The sequence below is a fragment of the Macrobrachium rosenbergii genome, chromosome 16, assembly GCF_040412425.1.
Source record: "Macrobrachium rosenbergii isolate ZJJX-2024 chromosome 16, ASM4041242v1, whole genome shotgun sequence".
In the NCBI taxonomy this organism is placed as follows: domain Eukaryota; kingdom Metazoa; phylum Arthropoda; class Malacostraca; order Decapoda; family Palaemonidae; genus Macrobrachium; species Macrobrachium rosenbergii.
In genome coordinates, this window is record NC_089756.1 from 23,546,934 (window position 1) to 23,558,017 (window position 11,084).

Sequence of the window (11,084 nt, forward strand, 5' to 3'; positions counted from 1 at the left end):
GAGTGTATCTTGTTCAGTGAGATATTAATGTACACCGAAACATTTTGATTTGAAACTATTTTTATGATAACTTTTCTCTCCACGCATTTCATACAAGCAGATATTTTAGTTCGTTGGTTTTGATAAATTTTCAAGTGGGCCGTGGTAACATACGGACCACGCCATTATTTTAATACAAGTTGGTTCCTTTATTTGGCAATGTCATCTGTCTAAAACGAAAACAGATGTAAATGGTAAATAGCTTCATGTAATGAGTTATATAATTATTATGATTTTTCAGGTCCTCTGTAACCATTTCGCCTTGGAAGATTTTCTATTCATAGTGCAAGATCCGAGTGAAAAAGAAAGACTGGTTGCAGGATTAACGTCCGTGCTACATAAAACTATTGCACTACTATCTAAAAACTATTTGTCTAAAAATATTATTTACAAGTAGTTCATCCAGTTTGTACATCCCGGGGCTGCTGTTGATCAAATCTGCACGATTTTTCTTTATTACACATGATTCAACAATGTTTCTTTTCGTGATGTCTTTACAGAACATCATCTCTTTGGCTTTTTTCCAATTGATGGTGTGGCTGCATTCATTCGTATGTTGAAATTTGCAGTATTCCCTGTTCTGACATTATATTTATGTTGTTTTAATCTTGTTCCGAGATCCTTGGCACTCTGTCCCACGTACTGTACTTTTCATTACACTGATTGTAAGGGATCTCATATATGCAACCATTCTTCTGTAGAGGGGAATTCCTGATTAACATGTTCTTAAGTACATAGTTCTTGAAAAGGACATTAACATTAAATGGTCTCAACAGCCTAGCGATGGCCATAAACTGGTTACAGTGTGGTAAAACAAGAAGGTTTTTCACATTAAAATCAATCTTATGACCAGCCTTTGGACAGCACCACCTCAGTAACCTTAGGATGTGGAATAAATTCTTCCATTAAAACCAATACCGATTGGCTTGAAATTGGGAATGAATTTTGTAAGCTTGAAAAGTATGGTAACCCTACATCAGAAGAAATCAGTATATGTAAGGGCACAGTGTATGGGATCGCCAGCTTCGATTCACCTGCGAAATCCCTGTAAGGTTCCTAAAAGCATATAAAACATTGAAAAAATATAAAGATTTACTTATTACTAGAGCTGATATATCCAACACGTTGGTCATCATGGGCAAGGTCGACTATCATAACAAAACGTTAGAATTACTATCAGATCAAGAAAGCTACACAGGAATAAGAAACAATCCTTTTGATAATGTTAATGCTTATTTCAACAACAACTTCAAGGGTATTCTTAAAACCCATAAATAATTAGTACAAAAGTTCATTACTGTAAATCCACCTCTTCCTTACTTGTATGGAGTTCTGAAAACTCACTAGCCCTGTAGGTTCTCGTTCCTATAAACTATTGAGGTGGCTTGTTAACGAGTTGTCTCCAGTGCTTGGAAACATATCGTGTGTGTCCGTGAAAAATAATGTAGATTTTATAGATAGGTTGAGAAGGTTTAACTTTGATTATGATTCTAAGTTAATCAGTTTTGACGTCAGCTCCCTGTTAACAAAAGTACTAGCAGATGAACTACTTGAATTTCTGAAGGAAGAAATGGAAAAATACACTTTTTCTTTGGATAGGCCTTCTATGATTAAGCTTATAGAATTGTGTGTTGTTAGAGGTTGTAAATTTCTGTTTGGAGAAAAGTATTATGAGCAAAAATTTTGCCATGGCAATGGGCAATCCGTTATCTCCACTGCTTAGTAACTTTTATATGGAGTTTTTCGAAAGTAAGTACCTACCAAGGATACTTCCTAAAGGCATCCTGTGGATTAGGTAAGTTGATGATATATTTTGTGCTTGGTCTGTTGACAAAGATGAAGAAAGCTTCCTAACAGCATTAAATACCCTAGTCTTCTATAAAATTTACCTTAGGAACAGAAGTAGATAATAATTTGGCGTTTTAATTGTGATGAATGATAGAAATTTTAAATTTTCTGTGCACAGAAAGTCTACGAATGTAGATTCCTACATAAATTTTTATTCAAACCATTATCCGAGAACGAAGATGATGGTATTTTCGTCTGTTTTTAAGGGACCTGCGGGTCAGTTGCCCTGACTATCTCGAGGCTGAGCTTCGGAAGGTTCGAGAGATCGCAATAAGTCTTAGATACCCTTGTGATTTTATTGACGGAGCTTTTTGTAAAGGAAGAAAAACTTTTTATGAAGTTGGTTATAAGAGTGATTTTAATGTGAAAAACCTTCTTGTTTTACCATACTGTAACCAGTTTATGGCCATCCCTCGGCTGTTGAGCCCATTTAATGATAATGTCATTTTTAAGAACTATGTACTTAAGAACATGTTAATCAGGAATTCCCTTCTACAGAAGAAGAATGGTTGCAAATATGAGATCCTTTAATATCAGTGCAATAAAAAATACGTGGGACAGTGGCAAGGACCTCGGAAAATGATTAAAACAACATAAATATGTTGTCAGAACAGGAAATACTGCAAGCAGTTTATTTCAACATATGAATGAATGCAAGCACACCGTCAATTGGAAAAAAGCCAATGAGATGATTTTCTGTAAAGACATCACGAAAAGAAACATTGCTGAATCATGTATAATAAAGAAAAATCTTGTAGATATGATCAACAGCAGCCCCGGGATGTACAAACTAGATGAACTACTTGTAAATAAAATTTTTAGACAATTAGTTTTTAAATAGTAGTGCGAAAGTTTTTATGTTGATGTATTGTTGCCACAGAGGTGACTTCGTAACAGATAATGATTTTTTCTAACACATGACCCTGAGGAGGTGTGGAAAATACACGAAAGCGTTTTTGTCAACTGCTCCTCCAGCTCTACGACATCATAAAATATCGCCAGTTTTAGCGATGATCGTCAATATATATATATATATATATATATATATATATATATATATATATATATATATATATATATATATATATGTGTGTGTGTGTGTGTGTGTGTGTGTGTGTGTGTCTGTATATGTGTGTATTCAGAGAAACGGGGGTGGGGTGTCATGAAGACATACATGAGTAAAATTACGTACATGCATAATCACACACACACACTGTACACCCACTCGTACTGTGCCAATGTTTAATTCCGTCAAAAAGCTATTTCACGACAATCTTTCAAAAGAAAGGACCAAAGCTGGCCCCGAGATAAATGTTTAAGCCAGATGAGTAGTCATTCGCAAAGGACAATACTTGAGAAAAAATTCCCATTGAAAAAGAGTGAAATACATTAACTTTCAAGATTAATTACGAATTAGCCAAATCGACTTAGTCAAATTTCCATTGAGGACCAAAATGAAAGAAAATATTTAATCTCAAGAATGTTAAAGATTTCGGGGAATCCCGACGTGATTAAAAGAACGCACGGACCATAATTAGCATATTATTTAAGTGGATTTTTTACCCTTCTCTGCTCACGCGGAAGCCTACGAGTTTGGTGGGGGACTGGGGGAGGTTTGGAAAGGAATCTCAAGGTCTGGAAATACATCTGAGGCTGGAATGGAAAGACATCTAGGGTTATCCCGAATTGGAATGTTGAGCCGACATAGAAAGACTTCTCAGACTGGAATGGAAAGACATCTCAAGCTGGAAAGGCTTCTCCAACTAGAATGGAGAAACATCTCAGGCTGGAAAGACTTCTCCAGCTAGAATGGAGAAATCTCAGGCTGGAAAGACTTCTCCAGCTAGAATGGAGAGCCATCTCAGGCTGGAAAGAAGACTCAAGGTGAAATGGAAGGACATCCAAGACTGAAAACACATCTCAGGCCAGAGAGACTTCTCAAGTTGATGGAGTGACATTCCAGGCTACAGTGGAAAGATAACTCAAACTACAATGGAAAGACTTCTTGTGCCAGGAATAGGAAGACATATCAGTCTGGAACTTGAAAGGCATTCCAGTTTGGAACAGTAAATAGCTCAGACTATTACAGGGAGTGAAATGTTACGAAATAGCAACAGTCATCTAATTCCACTGAAATAGATGCCAGTTAACTCACGTGTTTATATACTTATATATGATATATATGTGTACTGTATATGTATAATTTTTTTTTTGGATGTGGGTCGCATATTGTGGGTTTATAGATAGATAGATAGATAGATAGATAGATAGATAGATAGATAGATATAGGTAATTGAATCTTGCATATTCATAATGCCAAGTCTCCGTAACATTACGGGTATGTTAATATGTATTTACGTCAGAGAATTATTTAAGAAGCTATAAAAAGCAGCTAGGGATTATTGAATTAAATATAAAGACATGATAATGAATACTAATAAAGAGTGATGAACAGTAAAATAATCGTCTTAAATAACTCCCAAAACTATCGTTAAAAAACTTCACACACTCGGAAACAAAAACAATCTTACGACAAACTCTTGTATCGAAGAAAAAACATGAAAAACTGAAAACAGCAGCTTCATCAGGATTTTATCAGCAAGAAATGAAAGAATGAAAACGTTTGAATGGAGGACAACCATCTTTGCAATTGCAGACATTTCTGGAAAAATATCGACCAATCAGCCAAGATTAAAGAAAACAGATAAAAAGAAAAGATGTCTTCGATAAAGAGAACAGAGGCAGAGAATTTATCCCTGACCCCTTTTCCCCTCCCCCAAATCATCCAGCCAAGACCTGGAACGTCCCTCCCAGACGAGCCCCAAACCCCCCACCTCTACCCCCAACCACACACACAAACACACACACACACACACACACGCACACACACACAGCCTTTAAAAAGGGTTTTTCAATATCAAAGAAGAAAACGAATATTGATGCGTCCTAGGGACTCGGAGAAGCGATTCCAATCTTTTTTTTTTTTTTCTTGATGAAAAAGTTTGCCAAGAAACCGACGCTAATGATATCGCGCTGTGCGTCCTCGTGCTCATGTGCGTATGTGTGTACGTGTGCGTAAACAAGAGTACATTTGTGTATGGTATAGTACGAAAAAATACAATGATTATGTCCATTAATATGGAAATATTGTTCTGGGCTTACAATGTACACAGAAGTAAAATGATTTTTAGCAATTAAAAGTTACTTGCAACATGATAAATACATTAACAGGAGTTACAAAGACGCCCAAAACACCAAATTTGAACTTTAATGAGTAATATATTGCAAATGGATTTTTCGTATGCCTGACGGTGTCTACAAACGCCACCTCCCCTCTCCCACCCACCCCTGCTCCAAAATCCCCTTTCCAGTCTCAATTACTCTTCAAGCGATCAATAAGAAGATGAAGATCAGTTTCCATCCATTTTTTGCAAATCCCAATTCAACCCTTTCCATCGCTCTCTCTCTCTACTAAAAACTTTTTTTTCGTCATGTTTCTTCTACTTTTCATGATTTGGGTGAATGTCATATACACATACACTATATATATATATATATATATATATATATATATATATATATATATATATATATATATATATATATATATATATATATATATATATATATGTGTGTGTGTGTGTGTGTATGTGTGTGTGTTTGTAGCATATGCCATACAATATAATTTTGCTACTTGCATTGCTTAAGCACAAGTTTTAATTAAACTGTGCGCGCCTGATTGCGTACACACACACAGATATGTGTATTTATGTGTCACCATGGTATCTTGTATACCTTTTAGAACTTAATTTAATGTAAACAAACGTTGCGTCATTATTCATCAGTTCGTTAATAATTTCATCTTTCAAGTTTATTATTATTATTATTATTATTATTATTATTATTATTATTATTATTATTATTCAGCACCATCATGGAAGCCTAAAAAGCCATTAACTTTAAAGCAAGCTTCCTTAGCATGAAATACCCAGTTGGGAAAAAAAAAAGCAAAAACGGGGAATAAAAATATAAGTAAATACCAAATGCAACGAAGAAGCTAATCGTGTAATGACAATTAACGATACCAAAACTACGTAACTTTATATCAAGAAGATATAAAAAGCTGGCGTTACGATTCTAATGGTCACCTTTTCTATCTTAATTAAAACAAATCATTTTACGAAATACTTGTAAGCTTTCGTTACCAGCGATGGCTCTTATTGTTAAGATTATTTCAGAATACAATATAAGAAATTTTTTTTTTTTGTACAATAGACAACGCAAGCTTTTCTTTGGCAATTCTTAAAAATATATACATTTCGATTTCTTTTTACAAATCCTTTTTTTATTATATGAATTTTTGTATGAATTTAAACGGATACGATTACACCAAGTGAGAAATTTGTGAGGATTTTGTCGGAAGAGATGTGAAAAGCTATAATACAAAATAAAAAAAAGTTGAAAGATATAAATACAAAGGAAAAAGAACGCACGACAAAAATTATATTGCATCCAGACGGATATGGCAACAACGTGCTCCCGACCAATCAGTTTAGGGGATGAGATGACAGTTAACCTTTTTTCTATCCCATTTCTGAGGGGAAACTAATAATTTCGTAAAGAATAATTCAATCTTACAAACACTGACGAAAGGAACTGTCATTTATATTCTTCCGTGTTTTACTTTGGCCAATTTAAGAGAATGAGAATAAGTTACACCGTTATTCTATCTTTTTGGATATTTTTTTCAATATTCTTTTTAATCGGTTTCCTCTTCAAGTTAGGAAATAACAATATCATATCTCCCGTTCTCAATTTGGCGCAGAAATGAAAATCCCCCAGCTGGAAAATGTCTCATTTTGATGGGGACCGGGATGTGTGTAGATGATGGGGCGGTGAGGGGAACGCCGGGGAAGGTGGGGGAGAGGGGAGGGGGACGCAGGGGGTTAGAGTGTTCGAGAGGAAATGAGGGAAGATACTCGGGGATTTTCCTCACAGGCGATTCTTTCTTAGGGAGAAGAAATAGATATGTGGGAGGGTAAGAGGACTTTTTTTTCTTTATTTAACAAAATATGTCCAAATTTATGTGGTGCAGGCTTAGAAAGCTTCCACGGAAAAAAATCAAGAATACTCAGTAAACCAGAGCGAAGGGAGTAATAAAAAAAAAAAAACATATAAATATGTACAGATAAAGTAGCGGACAGATTAATGCATAAACAAATATGAAAATCACACAGACTTAATAAAAATCCTAACGTTTCAGTATAAATGGTCATAATTTTTCATACTTATCCGATCCACACATAAGGATTGTGTGCGAAGTTCATGTGCCCTTGGCGTTTTCCCCAGATTAGGACACTGTGAACCTGATAGTTAGTGACTGCAATGGGATGTGGCCAGGTTGGGGACTGACGTATTGTTTAGTACAGTATCCTAATTCCAAAGTATTTCTTAAGAAATGGAACGGTAACACCTCATGCAGTCACGTCCTTCATACATATATATACATATACAGTATATACATACACATATATATATACATATATATATATATATATATATATATATATATATATATATATATATATATATATATATACATATATACACACATATGGGTCATATCTATCTATAAATTTGTGTTATTGTAGATGTGTTCATAGTATAAGTATAAACGCCCATATACATACCCGTATACAAACCCTCATACACATTATATCAATCAGTGAAATTTGTCAGCCTTCCTTTGGGGTCCAAATAATATCTTAATGGAAATTTCTCAAGTATGAAATGATGATCCGTTTGACACGGGAGAAGAATTAGATTTTAAAAGATCCAAGTGACATCAAGAGGGGATAAATCTCCCCCAGTTTAAGAAATCACGGGAGGGATATAAATCTCCATCAGTTTCTCGCCCAAAAAGGGAATACTGACAAAGACGATTTTTGAATTTCCATCTAAGTGAGGATTTGGGAGTCAACGAAACCCACATTCAAGATTCCGCTAACCGTCATTCCTTCCCCACCCCCGGCCCCTCCTCTCTCTCTCTCTCTCTCTCTCTCTCTCTCTCTCTCTCTCTCTCTCTCTCTTATCCTTAAAGCAAATATTAAGCGACATGTTATATATATCTAGCGCCGATGACGTCAGTAACTGCTAAGCCAGTTTTATATATATAATCAATCACTCTCTCTCTTTCTCTCTCCTTCTTCTTCTTTTATACAACCACAATTTGCTTAATGAACGTGCTCCTATAGTAGATGCAACGCCAATTATATGAAAATCCAGTCAGTTAAACAGTATCTCTCTCTTCTTGACACCACCGATAACATAGTTTTATATATATATATATATATATATATATATATATATATATATATATATATATATATATATATATATATATATATATGTCTGTGTGTGTGTGTGTGGGGAAGGATCAAGAATTCTCAATGGCAGTCAGTCATTATGCCGTAACACACCTTGAGTAACTTTTCAGATATTTCATCTGTTCCACGTGAGATTATGTTAGAAATAGCGAGCACCCTACTTTAACAAAATCTGGTCATCGCCACTCTTTCTCTTTCTCTCTCCATGTTCGTCTTTCTTACTTCAGATTTTAATCTGCTCATTGTGTAATAATGTCAGAAATAACGAGCTCTCATTCTATAAGAATTCTGATCACCTCTCTCTCTCTCTCTCTCTCTCTCTCTCTCTCTCTCTCTCTCTCTCTCTCTCCGAGAATTTCCCCGAACTTTCCATCCACTACAAATTCCCTCATCCTTCCATCTCCACCACATCATCCACTCCTCCTCCTCCTCCTCCTCCTCCTCCTCCCGGCCCTCCTACGTCGCTTATCCCATTAACCCTTCAGTTACCCTGATAATCTATTTCATCACATATTTTCCCTGCCCCTTAATGATTAATTATCGAATTTTTTACCTTCTAGTTTCCCTAGGAATCCGCCGAGAGACCTGTTTCGTCTTCTTTTGCTTGATTCTCTTGTTGTTATACGGCTGGGAGCTGTTATTGTCGTTGTTTTGTTGTTATTCGGTGCAGTCAGTTGTTGTTTCTTACTCCTGCTAGGGTAGTTTGGGGTGACAGTTCGTTGCTGTTGTTTTGTAACCCATGGATGGTTTGTTTTGTTGTTTTCATTTGATAACCCCGTTTGTCGGGTGCTGCTATGTGGGTTGTTTCACTGGATTTGTTTTATAACCCAGCTGTTAGCTGGTTGTTGCAAACGGCAAGTTTGCAGTTGTGGTCGTTGCCATTGTCACCTCCGCCAAAGAAATTGGGCAGAATTCAAGTATTCTCTCGTCTTCTCTCAACAAGATACCTCAAGACGTTAAAGATAGATTACAATGAAATACTGTGGAGGGTTTGGCTGTAAGCCAAGGAAGAGGTGAATAAATTTCAAGATGAATTCAGCTCTGGAAGTGGAATGCGTGAATTCTGGGATGAATTTGGATCTGGATGTCGAATGACTGAATTCTGGGGTGAATTCGGATCTGGATGTGGAATGAGTGAGTTCTGGGATGAATTCGGATCTGTATGTGGAGTGAGTGAATTCTGGGATGAATCTGGATCTGGATGTGGAGTGAATGAATTCTGGGGTGAATTCGGGTCTGGATGTGGAATGACTGAGTTCTGGGATGAATTTGGATCTGGATGTGGAGTGAGTGAATTCTGGGATGAATCTGGATCTGGATGTGGAGTGAATGAATTCTGGGGTGAATTCCGGTCTGGATGTGGAATGAGTGAGTTCTGGGATGAATTCGGATTTGGATGTCGAATGAGTGAATTCTGGGAAGAATTCGGATCTGGATGTGGTCTGAGTGAAATCTGAGACGAATTTGGATCCGGATCTCGACTGAGATTATTCCGAACAATGAGTGGCAAAAGAATAGTTAAAAAGGTGAGAAATTTGGAGGTGGGCAAAAGTGGTAAAAAGGTTATGGTTGGTGAACGGTTAGATCAGAGTATTCTGAGATGGTTCAAACATGTGGAGAAAATGGAAGATAGAGAGATTGGTGATAAGTCTGTATAATTTGGAAGTTTTACAAGGAAAGATGAGAGAGAGATCGGAAAGTCTGGTAAAATGGTTACGCTGAACGCAGTGGAAAGAAGAGCCATCAGCATCCTGGAACAAGAGACTACGGGCAAGACAAAGGTGAATGGTACAGTGTATGTGTGAAGGGGTTCGATGCGTTATTGATGAGCTCTGAGTGTAGGTTCATGAAATAACCAATGCTTTGGAAGTTTTTACACTGGTGGTTCATCCACAATGAAAAAGTGGACGAGTGCGGCACTGGTCAGCATCTGATCTTTTATCTAATGTTGATGTGCGTGTGTGTGTATATATATATATATATATATATATATATATATATATATATATATATATATATATATATATATATATATATATATATATAATAATATAGTGTATATATTTCATATATATACATATATATATATATATATATATATATATATATATATATATATATATATATATATATATATATATGTATATGTGTATATGTTATATGCGTTTATGGTGCACTTGCACTCCATGTGTTCCTACTTTTATTTAACGAAAAGCATGTTATCAATGGCGTCTTAAATATGAAAATCATAGATTATCCCCAATTTTTTTAGTTTTGAAGCCCGACCTATTTTGATTGACCTTATTCCTTAACAACCAATCACACGTTCTGAATGATGGAAATGTCTCTTTTTCGCAAAGATTTAAAGCGAATTTTCTTCAGGCTTAGGATCGTATTCTTTGATCTACGTCGGCTTCGCGATGTTTATGATAGAAATATTTAAGATCTCCATATTGGATCTTCCCCCTTTCAGTGTTTTCTTCTCTCTCTCTCTCTCTTTTCATACGTATCTATCTCTCTACACTGACTACATCTGTCTTTTTCTACCTCTGGACTATTAGCATCATCTTATTTATTCCCTCTCTCTCTCCTCTCTCTCTCTCTCTCTCTCTCTCTCTCTCTCTCTCTCTCTCTCTCTCTCTTTATCCGTATCCGTCTTTCTATTATGACTGTCTTTTTCTACCTCTGGACTATTGGCATCATCTCTCTCTCTCTCTCTCTCTCTCTCTCTCTCTCTCTCTCTCTCTCTCTCTCTCACTGGGGCATGAACTATTCTAACAGAGCGTGCTTTTGTAATTGTTCCGGCGAGAT

General features: G+C 36.1%; 1 long non-coding RNA gene across 1 annotated transcript in view; it reads left to right on the top strand.

Moving 5' to 3' along the window:
• The window catches only part of LOC136847194 (uncharacterized), a 129,175-nt gene that overhangs the window by 77,435 nt on the left and 40,656 nt on the right, over positions 1 to 11,084 (top strand). The window lies entirely within an intron of this gene.